The 21,266-nt window shown below is 40.8% G+C and overlaps 1 protein-coding gene across 3 annotated transcripts in view; it reads right to left on the reverse strand.

Annotated features, from left to right (window-relative positions):
- Positions 1 to 21,266, reverse strand: part of LOC114043117 (E3 ubiquitin-protein ligase rififylin-like) — a 63,472-nt gene that overhangs the window by 26,315 nt on the left and 15,891 nt on the right. The window contains exon 1 of one of the 3 annotated variants that reach the window (XM_027862073.1): positions 10,286 to 10,373. The exons of 1 other annotated variant lie outside the window; for it this stretch is intronic. The gene's annotated coding sequence lies outside the window, so the exon portion shown is untranslated. Of the gene's footprint in view, positions 1 to 5,708; positions 5,791 to 10,285; positions 10,374 to 21,266 lie in introns of those variants that run through there. One more of the 3 variants, XM_027862075.1, reaches the window with a different exon arrangement.

A 21,266-nucleotide genomic window follows, 5' to 3' on the forward strand; every position in this document is an offset into this window, starting at 1 on the left:
GTATCTAGGCCTAGCTTCCTTTGTCACGTCCTCTCCCTTGGTGCAGCGCTAACCCCAGATGTCTCCTTCCAGTATCTAGGCCTAGCTTCCTTTGTCACGTCCTCTCCGTTGGTGCAGCGCTAACCCCAGACATCCCCTTCCGGTATCTGATCCTACAATCAGTCACTAGTAGGTGGGCTGAGGAGGAGGGGCTAGGAAGGTATATAAGGGGCAGTAGGGGTCGGAGCTCGCTCTCTCTTGCTCTTGCTCCTGCTCTTGCTTTCCTGCTTGGCCTTGCTGTGATGGCCTCTGAATAAAGTTCGAGTGTTTGCACCTCCCGATCGGCTCGTCTCTATGTTTATCCGGGTGGGCTCCGAAGACTGGTAAGTATGACCCTGGCAGCCTGCTCCTGTTAGAAGGAGAGTGCACAGCGTGACCGGCACAAAAGTCCATACTTTTGTTCTTGTTTTTTGACTATCCACAATCATTTAATACAATCCCCAAGTCATAGAGTTTGATGATTTTTCAACTCCATAGAACCAAAGCTGTTTCAATGCTCAAATTTAGATCTCCTTCCTGTTTTACTGTCAGCCCTAAACACTACATTGTACAAAAAAACAAAAAACCCAACCAAATCAATCCAGAAGTACCATCACCAACAAATTTAAGAGGAAAGGGGGCAGCTAGGTGGCGCAGTCAATACAGTACCAGCCCTGGAGTCAGGAGGACCTGAGTTCAAATATGACCTCAGATACAACATTCACTAGCTGTGTGACTCTGGGGCAAGTCACTTAACCCCAATTGCCTCACAAAAAAAAAAAAAAGAATGGAAGAAAGAAAGAAAAGAAAAATCGGTGCTCTAGCAACCTAGAAATCTGGACTCCAGAGAGGGGTTTGCAGAAATACACTGTCATTTGGTATGGTGCGAAGAGCTCAAGGCTGCATTTCTGCACCCAAAAAACGGGGATGAGGGCAGGGAGAAACGGGTCTAGAGGACTTTGAGAATGACTTCCAGCCTTAGATCTATACTCCCATGATCCTAAAATTGCTCTATGAATCCCACAAGCATTATTAAGGGGCTGCCATGTGCTAAGTGCTGTGGCTAAAAAGACAAAAGCACTCACTTCCCTCAAGAAGTTTTCAGCCTATTGAGGGCATAAGAAAACAGACAAATGAACAAACTGTGTGCAAAATCAGCACAAAGTCATTTCCTAGAGAAAGGCACCTACCACTTAGGAAAGGCCTCAAATTGGAAGCCTGAATCACTTGGCATCTGAAGAAAGGATTCAGTGAGGAAGAGATCAGGATGGGGCACATTCATGCAAAGGCAAAGGATACTAGACATAGAATGTCATGAATGGAGCAGCAGGCTGTCAGGAACAAAGTGTATGAGGTAGAATAATCTGAAAAGGCCTTTAAGAGCCAGAGTGTTGATTTGATTTTATCCTAAAGGCAAGTGGAAGCCACTGGACAAGCAAATGAAAAGGTTAGACCTTTTCTTTAGGTATATATACCAATTCAGTAGCTTAAGAGTTGATCCTATAACCTCCAATTCTCATCATCAATACAAGAAAACAAGTTTCCCAAACAGATTCAACTGTGTTCAGTCAATTATATGCAATCTTAGCTGAGGACAGTACAAACAGCCAGTGTCAGACAACATTTATAGTGCTACTTCAAGTCTTCATCAGTCCCAAATACTATAACCATGAAGCCAGACAATTTTCCAAGGACTTCTGTAAGGGGGGGGCGGGGAGGGATACAAGTTAAGTTCTAGAAGTGTGTCCAAACACACACCAATCTACACACAGAAACCTTGCAAGAAAACATAGGGTCTAACTAAAGGACCCATATGAAAAGTTAGAACAGTAAAGAACTTGTCCCATTCAGTGTGGCCTAAGATTTCCTACTGCTGTTACAAACTCTACAGCCCACCAGAGACTGTCTTCCCTAAAGCCATAAGCTCAACCGTCAAAGGTTTCATTTTACAATTCATATGGATGCAATATGCTGTAATAGCTAGTAGGGGAAAATTAACCCTTTGTAAAGAAAAAGGCCTGGACTTTAGTGGGTGGAGTCAAAGCCAAACAAAGCTCAGTTCCACACCTGAAAGAACACAGGATTTCTCCAAGTCCAGCTCTAATACAGTACTTTCTACTTTCAGTCACCCCAACCTTTAAAGCTCAAGCTTACAACGTAGTGGAAGACCAGAATATCCTGTTTGCATTCAACTTCCTGTTCTGTCTCTTTCTACTGGTGCTCCCTAAGCCATCACAAAATTGAGTATGAGGAAGTGAACAAACACACAGCCTTTCTCATATGCTATCATAACTAACTTACAAATGACTTAAAAGAGCTAACAATTAGTGACCTGACCCTGTCTTACAGATCTTATCTCCTCTGATCTTCCTGACATCTAGGTCGGTAAGCAGTTCAAGTATTAGATTCCTAGTTGTACAGAAAAGAACGAGATGAATTACCCTCACTAAGCATTAGGGGGCTAAAGTTGGTCTAGAGTAATGGGCACCTACAAGATAATCCAAAGTGTCTCAAAGAAGTTCCCTAGACTTCAGAAAACCCACACTTCGTGGCAACATCCAACCTGGCCTGACTAAATGTGATACTCTATAATTACAGATAATACCCAGGTGGTGGAAACAAATTTGAAGCAATTTATAGTGTGTGTGTGTGTGTGTGTGTGTGTGTGTGTGTGTGTGTGTGGTTAAGGCTGGAGAAAGTAAACAAGAAAATTCTGGAAAGTTTAGATAATTGCATATTGGACACTTCGAAAATGAATTGGTTTTGGACGGCCTATTACACAAAAGATTGATCACCAATAGGGAAAGACCATGTAACTGATTTCTACAATGTAAGAGTGCTAACACAAAAAAAAAACTGCCAAAACATTCCCTCCACCTTAAGCAAAACTCAAAAGATCACTTTCTAACACCACACTGCATAATTTAGGCAACTGATCTTCGGTCTTGGAACTCAAGTGGTCTATAAACAACCTATAAGACCAACCTGTTAAGATATTCAGGGATGAATACAGTCCTGGGCAAAGAAAGAAATTAATCAATTTTAAGCCAACACATTTGGGTTTGTGTAACTTTTGGTATCTTGGTTCAGTTTCCTCTTATGCAACATGAGAGGGTTATAAAAGATGCTCTCCAAAGTCCCCACCAGCTCTAAAAAATCCTATAATCCTAAGTCAGTTCTAATGGTTCAAGTTTCCCTACTATCTTGTATTTGTACTTTGGTGAAAACAAAGGGCCTCAAGTATGCTAAAATGTGAATCTATATCCTTGATCTTTCCTCTAAATAGATGAAGAGGTTTTCCTCACTATTCCTTGAAATGGATTTGAAAGCTACTTCCAACAGGAAAACAGCAGGCAAGAGAGCCTCAAATACGGCTTCTTAGTCCTTCTAAGGCTGTCTAATGTAATCAGAACCGTTCCCACGCTGGTAACAGGACTCACAAGGAAGATAAGATGGCCACAGAAAATCTAACCCCTACCACCCACCAACCCCTAAAGGGAAAGAATGAGGCAAAATCAGAATAAAAAGAGTGGACTAAATACAGATAAATCAATTCAAGGGAAGAAACAAAAAAAATTAAGTAAGAGAAACCAGCAAGGCAGAGAAAAAGGAAAGATGAAAATCAGTCAGTCAACAAGAATTTATTAAGCGCTTACTAAAGCACTTACTAAACACTCTGCTCTGGGCTAAGCAGTAGGGATACAAGGAGCTCACATTTGAATGGAGAAAACAAAAAGCAGAAAAAGTACATAGAAGGTATATTCAGTGTGAATGGAAGGTAATTTCACAGGGAAGGGACTTGCAGTAAAGTGAGAGGAAGAGGGAGGGAATAAGCAATTATAAAGTGCCAACCATGGGCCAGGCACTACGCTAAGAACTTTACATATATCTTATTTGATCCTCACAACAACCCTGGTAGGTAGGCACTAATACTATCTCCATTTTACAATGGAGAAAATGAAGGCAAACAGAGATTAAACGAATTGCCCAGGATCACCCAGCTAGGAAGTATCAGAGGTCATATTTGAACTCAGGAGGTATCAGAGGTCATATTTGAACTCAGGAGTTCTTGACTCCAGGCCTAGTCATGCCTGGGATGGGATAGGGATAGGGACTCTGATGGAATGAAGGCTGCATGTAGAGGGGTTCACCCTCGCACTCTTCATGCCAGATAGACTCAATGAAGAAAGTAGGGAAAGATTTCTCAAGAGATATGAGATGAGGAGGGGAGAGAAGATGGAGTGCTCTACAAATAAACTCAATTTTCTCAGTAAATGAAATGGGCAAAGTCCTGAATTGAGAAGGCAGAGGGAGGGGTTGCCATTAGAGGCTTGGTTTGGAATAGTTGTGGGGGATAAGTGTGATAATAAATGGATTAGTGAGGTATAAAGGAACTGACTTCCTACAGAATAAGAAAACAAACTCTAATCCAAGAAAAGAAAGAACCCATCATGGAGTTACCTACTTAGTACCCTCAATTCCCCTGAATTTGTTCTGAGACCTCCAGTCTTTCCAATGCTCCCGGTAATCCCAGTTTACCAATCCCTCCAATGCCTTCTGGAGTTATCAGCCTCCCCATTCAATCTAGATACCTCAACATTCTCCATTTGAATGATAATCTCATTAAGATGCTAATACAGACCAAGAGCCACCCAGGCTTCTGTTAATCCCCAACCCTAGATAAGGATATAATATACTTTTTCTCCATTCTTGCTCCAGGGCTACCGAATATTATTGCAAAATCCACTACAAATGTTTGCTTTTAACTTCAACTTGTCCCTCCCGGCTATTTCTTAGCAATTTCTCCATATTTTCAATAGTGGTCTTCTAAATTTATCCTGCCTCCCTTCACATTTCGCAAATCCTCCCTTCTCCCTCTTCCATTTTCAGTATCTCCCTCTTCACTGGCTTCTATCTGGTTGCTTCAGTTTCCTCCTTTACACCTGTTAATGTGGCCCTGCCACCACAGAACCATATACCAGGTAACTTTTCTGTCCTTTTCCCATCCCCAGCCTTAAAGTATATCATGACTGCTCTGATTCCTCACTAACCACTTATTAAACCCTTGCAATTGGTCACATATGGCTCCTCTACTCTACTGAAAATATTCTCCAGAAGGCCACTAATCCATTCATCAACAAGTATGGGAGTAGGTAGTGCCAGGATTTGAAGAAGATGGTGATTGTCAAGTACCATCTGTCAAGTTAAAAAAAAAAAAAAGGAAAAAAAAGCATTAATTACGGAACTCTCTAGTATTTCCCCATGTTCTTCCAAACTCTCCCCACCTTATTTTCCCCAAATTCTCAGCCTCATCACTGCCTCTGCCACTCACTCTCCCAACATTATTGAAAAGATAGTGCCAGGTACTGTACTATCCCTGGAGAGGTTTAAAAAAAAAAAACCTGCTGCCCTCAAGAAGCTTAGAGTCTGGGAGGGGGGAGGAGTGGCTGGGGGGGGAGGGAATGTATACATAAAAATATAAAATAGATATAAAGTAATGCACTAGCAATTTGGGTGATCAGAAGAGACTTCCTGTAACCAGGTAGTACTGGAGCTAGGCAGAAAAAAAGCAAGGGCTTCTGGGAGGCAGAGGTGAGGGAGAGAATCTAAACCAAAGCAGACAGACTAGAGATGGAATGTCATGAAAGGGGAGCAGCAAAGGGCCAAGTCTGGCTGGAACAGAAGAGTACCTGAAGAATAAATATGTGCAACAGGCCTGAGAAGGTCAGCTGGAGGCAGATGACAAAGAGCTTTCTTTAGAAGCCAAACAGATCACACAGCATTTGAGTCTAGAGGTAACAGGAAGTCACGGGAACTTGGCTTGGGGGATGGGGGAGTGGGTGATATGATCAAATCTGTACAGGTCTAACAATTTGGCAGCTCCACAGAAGATGGACTGGAAAAGGAATTGGTAAAAGGCAGGGAGATCAATTAGGATATTACTGCAATAGTTCAGGTGAGAGGTAATAAAGACCTGAATGATAAGTGAGATAGAATGCAAGAGATTTCTAACGTAGAAGCAGAATAGACAGGACTTGGCAATTCAATGGATACAAGGATAAGAGTTAAATTTAAATAGAATATATGACTGCTCAAGAATGTCTCTGAGGTTGTGAACTTGGCTAACTGGAAGTATGATGGTATTCTCAATAGAAAGAGGGGAGGGTTTAAAGAAAAGGTAAGTTCTATTTTGAATGTGTTGAGTTTGAGATGCCCATAGGACTTCCTGCTGGAAATCAGATCCTAGGATTATAGGATCATAGAGTTAGAGCTAGAAGGGAAGTTAGAGGCCTTTAACCCCAAGCTCCTCATTTTACAAATAAGGAAACTAAGACTGGGGGGTGGTGTGACGTTAAGTGATTTACCCTGTATCATATAACTACAGTAAGAATCTGGGGCAGGATTTGGATGCAAATCTTCTTGACTCCAAGTATAGTGACATGTAGGCCTGAAATTCAGAAAAAAAAAAAGGCTATGGCTGGATATATACAGATCCGGAGGTCATCTGCAAAAAGATGATAGAAGGGAGCTGATGAACTCACCAAAAAGTAGAGGATATAGAGTGAGAAGGAAAGAGGCCAGTATATATAGATAATAATTCAGCAAAGGAGACTGACAGATAAGTAGTAGCCAGAGAGGTAGAAGGAGAACTAGGAGAGACCAGCACTATAAATACCCCTGGAAGAGACAGCACCTAAGAGGAAGGGATGGTCAACAATGTCAAATGCTACAGAGATCTTGGTTAAGGAAAAAGAGAATTGAGAAAAGGCTACTGGAATCAGCAATCTTAGAGAACATAGCTTCAGATGAATCAGAAGCCGGACTGTAAGGGTTTGAGAAACAAATAGGAGATAAGAAATTGGGGGCATTGAGAATAGAGGTAGCTTTTTTGTAGGAGCTGAATTGTGAAAGGGAGGATATAGTATGATAGCTTAAGGGGATGGTAGGATCAAATGAAAGTTTTAAGAATGAGAGGGATCTAAGCATATTATTAAGCAGATTGAAAGGACACCCGGGATAAAGACAAAACCAAAAATTAGGAAGTGGAAGGGATGGTCCAAGGAGATAGCTCCCAGAGAAGACAGGAGGAAAATGAATAAAGAGAAAGATGTTGGTATTGGCAAGGAAAAGGGCCACTTTTTCCTACAAGGCTGGAGCAACAGAGGAAGAAAGTTTGGAATGATGTTGAGTTAAGTATAGATCTGGACAGAATAGGGAGTACACAACAGAAGTCTCAATATTCAAAGGCAAGTATGAATGAAGGAAGAGGGGAAAGGATAGTACAGGTGGCTTGAGGAACCAAGAAAAAGATCAGTGGTCTTTCACTGATAAACCAAAGTCTCTTCTCAATCCTCATTTATCCTAAGTGGTACAGTGTATAGGGTGATGGACCTGGAATCAGGAAAACTCAAGTTCAAATCCAGCCTGATGCACACTAGCTGTGTGAGACTATCTGCAAGTTAGCCTCTGTTTTCTCACATGTAAACTGAGAATAGTAAGAGCACCTTCTGCCCAGGGCTGTTGTACAGATCTATGAGATAATATTTGTCAAGTAATATGCACACCTTAAAGCCCTATATAAAATCTAGCTATTATTAGCTGTTATTCCTTGACCTCCAAGTAGTATTTGATACCATCCCCTCCTCTAGCTTCTATGACACTGCCCTATCCCATTTCTCTGACCTTTCTTACTGTTTCCCTTCTCTAGTTCCTTTCCTGGCCCATCCTCCTCATCCCCCCCAATCCCTTATTTTAGGCATTCCCTACAATTGTGTTTATTCTTGACCCTCTTCCTTTCTCTACAACTCACTCTCCCTTGGTAAACTCAGTCACTCCCCCAGTGTCAACTCCGGTGGAAGCCTCCCCTCCCTGATCTAAGTCTCCAGTCCCATGCTCTCGTGCTAAGTGCTAAGGAAACCTCCAAATCCAACCCACCATCTTTCTCCCCAGTCAGCTCCTCCTCCCTACATCTGCTCTTTGCCCCTCACTTGCTCCCTGCCCCTCTCCACTCAGTCACTAAGCCTTAGAGTCCCTATCAGCAGTATTTCAGCTCGCCTTTGCCTTCTTATGGCCAGCAATAACAGTTCAGGTCTTCATTACCTCTCAAAGCTCCAGAGGGTAGCCAATAATCTCTTAGGCTAATCCACTCAATATACCACTTGGAGGTTAATTCTTCTAATGCCAGCTCAGGTGCTGTCACTTTTCCTCTTTTAGAAAGAAAAAAAAACCTCCAATGGTTCCCTACTGTCTATTCAAATAACATCCAAACTTCTTAGCCTGGCATCCAAGATTTTCCAACAATCCGCCCCCTTCATCTCCTCCTTCCATGTATGGCCTTGTAAATGATACAGTCACCCCCAGAGCTTACAAAGGATGCCACTTTCTACACTCCACCATTTATCACTATCAAACATGTCCCATGTTCTCCCACCTCCAAAGCAAACGAAGTCACTAAGTGAGAGAATATAGAGGTTACCATAAGTACATTTTCCCAAAAGTTCAGGAAGAAAATAATCAGGGCCTGGCCTCAGGTGGCTGTGGTAATGTATGAGTAAAGAGACAAGGATGGAAGATACCTATGGGATAACTAGGTGGAGGTGTCAAACAGACAGTAAAAGATTCAGTATGAGAGCTCAGTTCAGAAATGAGGGCTCCACACAAAGGTCTGGGAATCATCTGCAGAGAGATGATGATCAAATTCATGGGAGCTGATGAGATCACCAAGACTGTATGCAGGGAGAGAAGAGGGGGCCCAGGACACAGTCCTGGGGCACACCTACACGTAAGTGGCAGGAGATGGTGAAAAAGAGACAGAGAAAGATAAACTCAACCAAGACCTAGAAGGAGAATGACAGAGCAGTGTTATGAAAACCCAGAGGAGAAAGAACCCACTGATGGAGGGGTGGTCAACAGTGTCAAATGAGAAGAGAGATCAAGAAGATTAAGAACTGAAAAAAAAAAATTGGATTTAGCAAAGAACAGAGCAATGTTGACTTTGCAGAAGTGCAGTTTCACAGAAGCCAGAGTGGAATTTCTGTATTTATTCTCTCCCCATTCAACCTGTAAGCTTGAAAAGCAAGACCCTATATCACCTCTCTGTGTATCCATCAAGAATGCCCACAGTATCTTGCACATAGTGCATATTATGTACTTTTTGCTAAATTTAATGGAATTGAGCCAGGGCAAGCTCAAGATGCCTAAAGAAAAAATGGATAAGTCTCAAAGTATTTGTCTATTTTAAGACTTCCTAGAAATTTTGTCTATTTGGTGAACAAGTGGGCCCTAAGTCACACTTCTTTTGCTGACATCATGAAGTGATCCCAAATTAATCTATGACAAAAGGTCTTCAGCAGCTACCAATATTTTAGTTTCCATAATGTCGCTAGGTCTAGCAAAGCATGTCGATGTGCTTGACTTAAAAAAAAAAAAAACATTAACTAAATCTATACCTCACAGACAGAAAAGCATTCTGGACCATGTCTTTAATTTCCCATCTATATGCTGATTAAAACTTGGCTTCAGAAAGTCCTTCAAAATAATCAAACTAATGCTGACTGATCAGAGAGACGGTTTCAGAGATTGACTTCAGCATTCACTGGAGGATCAAATTTGGAAGCTGACAGCCAAAGGCTCAAATTCATCAAATTAAGGGCTTTCCCTTTCCTTCCCTCCTCTTTCCCACCAAGGGAGAACAAAGGATAAACAATAACAAACAACAATGGAGTAGTCAAAACAGAGACAAGAGTTCCAACCTAGACTCCATCACAAATCCTTCCCGGTATCTTGAAAAAAGAAAGTGGGATATATCAGAGCAAAGGCATTGGCAAAGTCCCTAAGGTAAACATCCCTAGTTCAGAAGGCAACGTTGTTTCAACTACACTGAGGGCAGTTCCATGCAGGCTTCTAACCACAAAAGAGATAGCTACTTCATTATCACATGAGTTAATTAACGACTCAGGTTTCTCTAACTTTTGCAATAGTTCTGTCTGACAAAAACATCTCATAAGATTGACCCAAGAGAAGCAGAGAATAACCACACTCTAATTTTGTTCTATGAGGTGTTGAATTTAACTTAAACCTGAAAAGTCAAAATTGGCTGAATTAAGAAGCCAACTGAAAGGTAAAATGAAACTTTCCTTCCTCCACAACTTCTTCAGAGTCATACTATTAACTTCGAATCAGAAAGTTATAAGGTACTATGACTGATGACCTAGTAACTTTCCCTGATCCAGAATCTAGGAGCTACAAAGAAATATGCCATATTTACCTGGTTTTGCCTGTTTCAGAACATCGCCTGAGCAGAAAGCAAGCTCCCTCCAGTTCCTACAGCTGGGGACACCAGAGCCATTTCCAGATGAGATCATCTCAGGAACCAACAGCAGCAGCTTTCAGGAAAAGTGAATGGTGCCTCCTGGGGATGTGTCTTTGGCAAGCAATACTGCAACAGTGCAAACTTTACTCGGAGAAGTGCTGATTCATGCCATGCAAAACTGTAATTTACCCAAAGCCTCTGGATGCCCTCTATGAGCAAGAGAAGATGATCAAGTTGAGTCTGAGTTTTTTAAATTTAGAACCAATGACTCAGATGAAGTAAAGCACTCACTACCCGCAGCATTGCTTGCTCCAGCCCCACCGTGTCTGGGGACACTTTTCCTGAGAGCCCCTGAGGACAGTTTCTGAAATTCCATCTGAGAACTACAGGGGAGTTCAACAGTGCTAGGTTACAGGCAACTGTTCCATTTGTAAATTCTGATGATTTCCCAAGGAAGGGGATAAAGAAAGTTATTTGGCATCTGGGTCACTGGCCCCTGGGAACTTACTTATCCATTCATCCCAGGCAAGTCAGATCATTCGGGTGAATTTGTCAATTCAAACCTGGCTCATTTCTCTTCTCTTCCCCCTAGGCCTCTACTCTCCATTTTCTTTAACTACACAAAGCTTATTACTACAAAAGTACTTCGGCTATTCTATCAGCTGCAACTTTCTCTAAAGGTTTCCAGTGAGGCAAAGAGAAACTAAATTACCTGCCACTATATTACCAGAATAAATAAGGAAAACAAGAAAATTTAAAAATAGCCATGAAATTCAAGCAGAAGCATCAATACCTACTTTCTACAATCCTTGAGAGCCTAGTGAATTTTCATTTCTTGTTTCGCTTATTTAAAAAAAATTTACTAGTTTATCATCATCTGTTAACATTTACTAAATTCTCCAACCTTGTTGGCAACTATACCTTACAAAGCACTTAAGACAAAATCCCTGCTTTGTATAAGAGCACATCTGGAAAGAAAACAACACAGAATAAATACACGCATCCAGTCAGAAGCTGAGCTGAGAGGAAAGTGGAGGGGGAGAGAAAGAGAGAGAGAAGAGGAAATTTGTATTCAACTTAATTCTTTATCCCCAAACTCTCTTAGATTCTCTTTAATGCCATTATTTAAGTAAGGTATTTGCAAAACATGATTAAGATTTTGTAACATTACATAAAATACATAATTGTTTCTTTTTATAACATCTTTCTTTACAGAAAAGGTTGTGTTTAGCTTAAGAAGACTCCCTAAAGCTGGTTTGTTAATTAACCATTTTAAAATGAGTAGTGTGTCTACTTTAGCTGCATTTGGTGAAAACTGCTAAAAGAGTTTTGTAGCTAAAGATAAGAGAGCCACATATCTAAATGAAAAGGGGGTAAAACAGCCCTCAGAGTTAAGACTACTATTGTACCAACTTCAGGGAAAACAGACTCAGGAGAAAGAAGGGCTTCTGGCTTTTTTCTATTGGGAACTTGAGGAAGCAAAATGGATCCCTCAGGGGTTTGGAAACACAAAGGGTCAGATGCCAACTGCGGTGCCACACCCATATAAACATGAATTTGACAAGAGCCATCAGTTTTCTATACTTTTCATTATTTAGAAACTGGGAAGATAAGGAGAACTCTTATTCCAGTTGTTTACTATTAAAGCCACTAGGATATTAACAAATGTGTTTCCTGAATAAAGCTATGTATTATAGGAGCCTCATAGAAAATGGTCTTTAGCACCTGCATTAATGCTATCCTTCAAGACACCAGAAAGACAAATGGGTGACACTATTTGTACAAGGGGGCAGGCGGCTAGGTGGCGCCTTAGTGCAGAGTGCTGGGCCCAGAATCAGGAAGACGCATCCTTCCTGAGTTCAAATCTGACCTCAGACACTTCATAGCTATGTGACCCTGGGTAAGGCACTTCATCCTGTTTGCCTCAGGTTCCTCATCTGTAAAATGACCTGGAGAAGGACCGGGAAAACTACTCCAGTATGTCTGCCAAGAAAACCTCAAATGAGATAAGGAAGAGTCACCTACAACTTGAAATGACTGAACAACAACAATTTGTTCAAGCAGCTCCCATAACCTTCATTGAGTAAGGGAGGAAGGAGACTTCATTTTTGCCATGTAAAAAATACTGACTTTCATCCGACACATACTATTCCCCCATTCCAGACATTCCATTCCTTCAGGCACCAGAGACTTGATGAAAATACAGAAAGTCGGTGAGTAGGAAAAAACAAAACTGAGCTTTAGACTTGAAGATCTTTCAGCACAGTATTTGAGAGTTCAGACAGGTAATTTACCACCAACAGCAATTTATAACAGGTTGTTTTATTTTTCATGAGTGGTCACAACAGATGTTTAAAGTTTATATATACACACACCCCTGTTGTTTTGCTCCAAAGGAAATATGTAATGCTCTTCACAGCCCACCTTCCCTTTTCTTCCCTGGTATTGCAGATTATAAACAATAAGTAGTTGTCAGGACAGAAGCAAAATACATCAGTCCTCAGTGCTATGGAATACTCCCTAACTAAAGAAAACAGTGAGTTTAATCTATTTGGCAATCTTTGTACGCTCACAAGAAAGAAACGATACCATATCATACGCATAACTTGCTGTTTCTAAGCTGCCTTATCCTCCCCTAACATTCTTTCCTCATTTAATGAACTCTCTCTCTCATCTTCTGAAATGAAATGCTACTGACTTTTAATCTTTAGTGTTTGGAGATTTATGCCACTTTTAAAAAACTGGAGTGTGTCCTCCCCAGAAAGATGACATGGGATCTAATATAAAAACCCTTTTATTATGAGATGCATGGATCACAGAAGTGGGACAGAGTGGGAAAAGGGTAGTCCACATCGAGATCACTACCCAGTGGCAGACATTTCCAACAAATCCCTGTGCTTTTTTCACTATAGGAAAATTCATTGCTTTTACAAACACTACACAAGCTAGATTTTACTTACTACAGCAAAATCCCAGAAATAAATTGTCTCTTACCCTTAATAATAGCCAGGGGAGGAAAAAAAGAGTTGAATTTCATTAATATTGTAGGTTAAACCATTCTTTTTTAGGAGGTTCCAGGGGCAAGGATCCTAAATACTATTAAGTATTTCAACTATCAAATGAAGCTTTGTTATTCAGAGCCATTTTTGCACCTGGGATGTCACATAATGTCATTTTTACCACTGTGCAAATTAAAGTTCATTTAACTCTAAGTCAAATAAAACAAAAGAAAAAAGCTTTTGACTTACAATGATGTGCCAGTTTTACCTAGCAATTCAAACCTCAGTATACTTCAGCTTAAGTATCTTAAGAGTACCCCAATGCCAACTTATCACTGCAACATCAGCAAATACAGGCTGACTGTAACCCTGGAAGCAAAGACCTGCTGTATAAAGTGGCCTCTCCTGGGACACAAAACCTGTCGCCATAACAGGGATCATTCCATCCTGGGGCCAGAAAGACTGCCAGTCCCTTTAATCTTTAAGAAGCCACTTTCACTTTCAGACACTGGACCTCCAGGCAGCATAGGGTTCCAACAGTCCACACCACTCATTGTTTTAAAAAAAAGAAAGTGAAAGCTGTGCCTTAGTACATTGGTGGAGCCAGGACCCCTAATACCAGTCACTAGAATCTGCTAAGCCCAAGCTTTGAGTTTTAAAAAATTCTCGGAGATATAAATATGCAGGAAGGTGATCAATGAGCAAGAGCTATCAAGATCAATATTCGAAGCTAAATACCTACCTCCAGCATACTGAAATGCCTGACTTCCTAAATATCAGGAAGTGGAAAAAGTCAAAAACAGAGAGGAAATAAAAAGTCCAACACTGACAAGGACATAGTATGGAGATCTGACAACAGAAACAGGAATCAGGAATTCAGTGATTTGACCAAATTATTATCCTGAACAGCTCATCTCAGAAAACTAAGCATCACAATTCTTGGAAACCTTCAGCATGAGAAACTTCCTACACAAAACTATTTCTGAGCTGCTAATTCAAAGGAGGTTGGGGGTTGGGGGGGCAGTAAAGGGAGGGAAGGAATGGGAGGAGATAAAGCCCCTGATATCACTGAACAAATTTAAAGGCAGGAAAATGAAGGGACAAGGCAATGTTCCATCATTCCTCCTTACGCCAGTAATAACTCTAAGTGGAATGACTCTGGACTGCTACTTTGCAATCTAGACAGAATTCATAAAGGACTGGAAATCTGATAAAACTCATCATTTCTGGATAGCCTTACTGCCTCTTCCTGTTGTCTCCTTATAAATCCACTGTCCCACCTTTATCCTATTAGTTAAACTTGCCTTTCCAACTGAATTTTCAGCATGATTTCCACTAAAAATACCAAAGACTGAATTACTTCTACCCTCTTCCTCAGCCTTAAGGAACCTTTGTTGACAGCTGCCCATACTGTTTCATTTTGACAGGCAATTTCTACCAGGTAGATTGGATTACCTGTTCACCCACAGTTAATCTTCAAACTGGTTTCTGCAGGATAGGGAAATAAAAGAATAAGGCTGTACTTCGTGAATATTCCATCCAAGCAAAGTAATGGCAGAGGCAGAGAAGGCAGGAAAGATTCCAAAATCAGAACTCAACTGCACATTTCAGTAGCACTTAAGAAAACACTCCATCTACCTACTTGGCTGATGAGATGAATTCCCAAAGGACTGTACTCTCTCTAAAGATTACTGCGCACACTGCTCTCTCCCTGAGGTTCTTCAAGAGTTTGAATCATAAAATCTGGCTTACATTATTTATAATAAAATGGAAACATACACTAACATACAGGAGTTCTTCAAAATGCTTTCCAGTTTACTTGGAAATAAACTTCAAGTTTATTTAAACCCAAATGCATCTAACTGTGAATTCAGAAGAGTGCTTCATAGCTCTTTCAAAAGTATTCATTTTTCTTTCCTCTTATATAAAAGAAAACCCAAATGCTCAGAAGGAATGCCCAGTCAGTAAAGCCCATTTAAGTTTTAAAGCTGAGCAAGGGGAGGTTTTTTAGATCCATTCTGAAGTACCTTCAGTTTATTTGGGGATGCATTCATAGAAAGTGCTTGGAAAAAATACCAAGAGAAAAGTTTACAGTTTAGGAACTATATAAAGGGCTAAATAATTCATATAAAATTCAAGAAAAAAGCTTAATTTTTATTAATTTTATGAAGTAATCTAATGAACTTACATTGTATAGCACGTGAAATGGCTACGAAAAAACAACAACAACAACAATAACAACAAAAACTTCAAGATTACTTTCCTAGCCCAGATACCTAAATTCAATTTCAAGCACTACCTGAATCCTTCCCCTCGTTGGTATTTTTATCCAACCTACCCTGGTGCCAATTAGGCCAGGGAGCTGGCAGAGCCCACCCAGAATTAAGCAGTTCAATTCAGGATCCAACTAGGATCTGCTTGGAATCAAACATATTTTAGCACTAATTAGACAAATTAAGGCAGTAAAACTCATGAAAGATGTACTCACCAGGTGTGGTACCACACATCTGAAAGGATTCTGCAAATGGTTTTCTTACAAAAGTTACAGCAACTGTCACAGTAATAATTTTAACAATGAGAGGGAGGAGAAGATCTGGGAACAGTAACACAAAGGATGATTCCCACACGCTTCCCCTCCCATTACTTTCTTAGGGCATAGATGTAAAGACAGCAAGACACATTCCAAAGCAGGACACCAAGATCACAAAAAATCAAGTTCGTGTTTTACTTCTCACACTGACCTGGCTCTTCATGTCACCAGAATGCAGGCCTGAAAGTGATCTCCCTCTCCCACCCTTATCTCATCACACAAAAACACTACAATAACAGTGATTTTAAAGAATGGGTCTCTGTTTCTGGAAGCTTGGGGTGATTAAAAGCACCACACAACCTTCCCAAGGCAATCCAGACCTATCTCCAACTGCTGTCCACTTCTGAATCCAAGTTCACTGTCCACAGCATTGGCCAAAATATACTGACTGATGGACCAGCATCATCCATGTGTTCATTCATCTGCCTACTATATAGTTTAGATAAGCACTCTTTATCCACCTGGTTTTCCCAGAAGCACTCTTCTGAATGATTATGGATCTCATGAAGTAGGCTCTGAAATGTTCTACAGATTAACACTTTAGGTGAATTGTGCAGTGCCTTTAAGGACCCCCAAACTTCTCCTAAAAGAAAGGCCCAGCTTTTTAACACTGATATTATCATTCTGGTGTCATTTATAAAGCACTTACTAAGCATGAGGGATACAGAGGAAGACAAAAAAACCTTCCCTGCTTCCCAGGAGCTTAGAGAGGACTCACAAACAAAATACATAGGTAGTAAACTGAATATAATCTCAGAAGGAAGGCACTAAAGTTAGGGAGGACTGGGAAAGGCCAGAAGGTGGGACTGTAGTTCAGACTTGAAGGAAGTCAGGGATCCTAGGAGTCAAAGATGAGGAGGGAGTTATTGTTTATCCTTCATTCTCAAAGATGACCAATGACATGCAGAAGGATGTAGTTCCAAGTATAGGACACTGCCACTGAAAATGTCCAGAACAGGGAGACAGCATCATGTTTGTGTATCAAAGACTCGTGGCAGCATGTAGGAGGAAAAGGGAAGGTGTGAGAAGCCTGGAAAGGTAAGAAGGGGCCACAGTTATGGAGAGGTTTAAAAGCCAAATAGAGGATATTTCATATTTGATCTTGGAGGCAAACTGAGTGAAGAGGCAGGTGACATTGTACTTTTTGATAGCTGACTGGAGGATGAGACTTGGGGAGAGACAAGGTCAAGAGACCAACCTTCAGAAGGCCATTGCAACAGTCTAAGTTTGAGGTGATAAGGGCGTACAACAGGGCTGTAGCAGTGTCAGAGAAATGAAGGGAGTACATATATACATGAGATGCTATGGAGGTAGAAATGACAGGTCTTGGCAACAGATTGAATAAAGGGGATGAGAGAGTGAAAAATCGAGGATGACACACCTAGACAACAAGATTGGATATCTGCTGGTATCCAGGACAATAACAGAGAAGTTAAGAAGACGTAAAGGCTAGGAAGTAAAAATAATGAGTTTAGTTTTGACATGTGACTCTAAGATGTCTATAGGCCATCCCAGTCTGAAGTGTCCTAAGAGTCGGTAAGATATTCAGGACTAGAGGTAAAGAGAGAGATTAAAGCTGGACAAATAGATCTAGAATCATCTCCACTGAGACAACAGATGAATCCATGGGATCTGGTATCACCAAGGAAAAGAATATAGAGGGAGAAGAGAAAAGAGCTCAGCACACAGCCTTAGGGAAAACCTATGGTTAAGCTGGTGTGAGCTAAATAAAGATCAGGCAAAGACAACTGAGTGGTCAGGAAGGTGGGAGGAAAGCTAGGGGAGAACAATGTCACAAATACCTAAAAAGAAGGGAATATCAAAGAGGAGAAATGATCAGCAATGTCAGAGGCTGTAAAGAGGTCAAAAGGGACGAGAACTGAGAAAAACTCATTAGATTTGGTGATTACGAGATCATTAGTAACTTGCTCTGCAATACTGCAGAGCAGTTTCAGTTAAAATGATAAGGTCAGAAGCCAGATTACAGAGAGTAAACTTGGAGAGAGTGGTTTCAGTGGTTAAATGATGAGGTCAGAAGCCAGATTACAGAGAGTTAAGAAGGGAGAGGAAAGGAAGTAGAGGCATTGACTGGAGGCTGCCTTCTCAAGAAGTTTAGCCAAAAAAAGGAAAGAGATATTGGACAAAACTAGGGGGGATGGATGGGTCAAGTGCAGGGTTTTTTTGAGGCTCAGGAGACATAGGTGTGTTTGTAAGCAGATGGGAAGCAGCCAACAGGCAGGGACAGACTGATGATTAGTGAGAGGGGAAGACAGAAGGGACTATCCACTGGTGATGATCCTATTCCATGCCCCAAGACAGGGATAACAGTCAAAGAATTAAAATGGAGTCACCCAAAGGGCAATGTAGAAGCAAATGCTGTATGTGTATAAGCTGCAATACATTACTAATTAAGGACTCTGTATAATAGAAGCATAGATGATCTCACCAGAAAGATACAGAACTAGAACGAGACAGTCACACACAAGAGCCAGGGACAACTGATGGACAGCCTGTGTGTGCCTCACTAGTATCCACACATCAGACTACAAGAAGGCCCCCAAAGGGGCTGAGCATTTATCCTACATAGGATTTACAGGAAACACATTTAAGAACCTCACAGAAGATAAGGACAGGCTTGCCCAACTCGATATTGTGGAGAATATCCACCTGAGATCAAAGTACAAAAACAATCAGCAAAATGGAATCCAAAAATAGGAGCATCCATTGTAGAATGTTCAACATCCAGTACAAGGTATGACCATGTTAACTTAATTCCCCATGAGCATAAGTGCTGAAAGCTGGAAGAAAAATCTGATTTTCCCTGGCCAAGTCCTTCTTTGTACAATAGGCTGTTTATTCCATACTCGTTATCTCCTCCATAGTCCTACCCTGCCCCCTTCTCTAAGAAACCCCCCCCAGATCTGGAAACCTCTATATTTGGAACACTCCAGGCTAGAAACTTCCTGTTTCCTAGGTGATTGGTATTTCCCTGCCTGTGACCTCAGGAGTAGGAAACCAATCAGACCTTCCTGGCTAGGACCCCCTCCTCACCCTATAAAAACACCTGAGCCACTCAGATCTGAGGTTGGCCATGACACTGAGCTGCCTGAGTTGCCTCGAAGTATAGACCTCTCAAGAGTCCCTTGTGGATTCCTTCTTCCAGCTACAACTTGAAGAGCATTCTGCCCGAGGTTCTCTGGTGACATCATCTGGTGGTATCCCTTCCCAATCCCACTTTTGAAGTGTTAGCCACCCCAGTGTGAGGGGGGTTTGGTGGGCCAAGCCAAGTTTGGGGGTGTCAGCCCCATCCCCATTGTGAGGGGGTTAAAGGGCTGCCCTAGCTTGGAGGTGTCAGTCCTGGCCCCACTGAAGGGATCATTAGGCCGTCCTAGTAGCCTTTCCTTGTCTCTACCTCCTACTCCCTTTGGTGTCTCCAATTGAGTCATTTGGGCTTCCCTTTTGGGTCTTCACTTAAATATGACAAAGGGGACTGTTGCTTTCCAAATTAAACTCACTCATCTAATTCTTCTGTGAAGCCATTTTAATACTAGCAATGGATTTTGACAGTAAATCATGTTATTTGAAAGATTTTTTTAGATTTTAGCATACTGAAATAATACAGATTCATAGAACAAATTCACTCAAGATATTTTGAAATTAAGAAACTACCATGAAACACGATACTTCAATAATATACACAATGAAACACATAATGACTACAATAATTTAAAAAATATTTATTTGTGTACAGATTGGCCTGCATGTTTAATGTAATGAAATGGAATCAAGTCTTTAAAAGGCCACCCTGAAAAATAACTATCACACATAACTATGAAAACTCTACAGTATGTTAAAGTGCTAACCAAATATAAGACACTTTTTAGTAAACATCCTCTGAAAAATTTGCTCAGACTTTTTTACAGAAGCAATTCTTCCTTCAATTCAAACCAGAAAATGCAGTTTCATCCAGAAGAAATCTCACCTGGTAAAACAAATTAAACTGCACAAAATAAATCCATATAAACATATGAAATATTCATGTCAGATAGCAAATTTCAATATATCTGGATCCAGGATAATTAAATTTTTTCAATTAAACCCTCAAAATATTATTTTCTTAAAAAAAAATGCTGTCCTTCACCTACATGCCTCCTGCTATATGACAGTTCACAATGACCAAATAAAAATTACAAAGTACAATCTAACACACTGTTACACTCAGCAGGTACTCAATTGACCTAACATGGGAAAAAAGCATCCAAATGTATACAAAGTGCTTAACTTCAAAAAAAAAAAAAAAAAAAAAAAAGGTTTTGTCCTAGAGATGCTTATTCCTGACAATCCATTTCAATAAGCCCTGTACTAGATCCAAGAGATTCAAAGATAAAATGAAAACCATCATTTGTTTGATCCATTCAATCAACTCATGTAGAATACTGTTTTCTCCAGTATCTGTTCTCCAACTGACCAGACAAGCCAATCCTGGGCCTTTCTTGGAATCAGAAACATAAATTGTTTCCCAAAGTGTTAGGTCATGCTTGTGCAAATGGCCTCAAGAGAGAGAGAGAGTCATTTAGACAGCTGTGCAACGAGCCACACAAGCGGCCTTTTCCATGACTGGTGCTTCCCAACAATCGAAACTTTCTCCAGTCCAAAGTCCAGACACAGGCAGCAGTGTTTCTCTGCAAACATCCAAACAGCTTCATTATTGTTTAACCACAAAAACAACAACTCCAATAATCTATCAAGTTTGACATTTCATCCAGCTATGCAATTAACCCAAGATGCCAAGTGTGCAAAGGGAAAGTTTCTTCTGCTCCAAATCAGCAAACTCGGTCTGACATTATAAAAACACAATCACTAACTAATAACTTACCTTCTCAGCCCCTTTGCTATTCTTTGCAATCCTTCTTCAAAGGAAGCCACAGAGACAAACTTTCCTCAACACAAGCTGTACTCAGAAATTTCATTTTTAAATGAAACCACTCACTTGGTGGCTCAGTACAGGCCAGGGTGTAGAAATACAGACCAAGAGGATGGAAAACTGACTGAGACTAAACCAAAGAGATGGGCATGCACAGTCTGTTCAAGTACAGAACACAGATCAGACAGGGACACCAATGAGTCTGTTAACATTTTACAAGACTTAGAAGAGCCCAGTCACTGACTCCAGGGCAAAACAGTCAGGTCAAGAGGGTCTAATCTGATGGTTTCAGTAGCAGAATACAAAGTGATCTACCCTAAAGCTCTCCTCCTCTCTCAGTCTGTACACATTGCTTCACTTCAGATATTTTAAGGCAAGAAGTTCCCAGGATCCTGGACAATGCCTACCTGAGAAGTCTATGGA

The sequence above is a fragment of the Vombatus ursinus genome, unplaced genomic scaffold (assembly GCF_900497805.2).
Source record: "Vombatus ursinus unplaced genomic scaffold, bare-nosed wombat genome assembly UNPS02014768.1, whole genome shotgun sequence".
Taxonomy (NCBI): Eukaryota; Metazoa; Chordata; class Mammalia; order Diprotodontia; family Vombatidae; genus Vombatus; species Vombatus ursinus.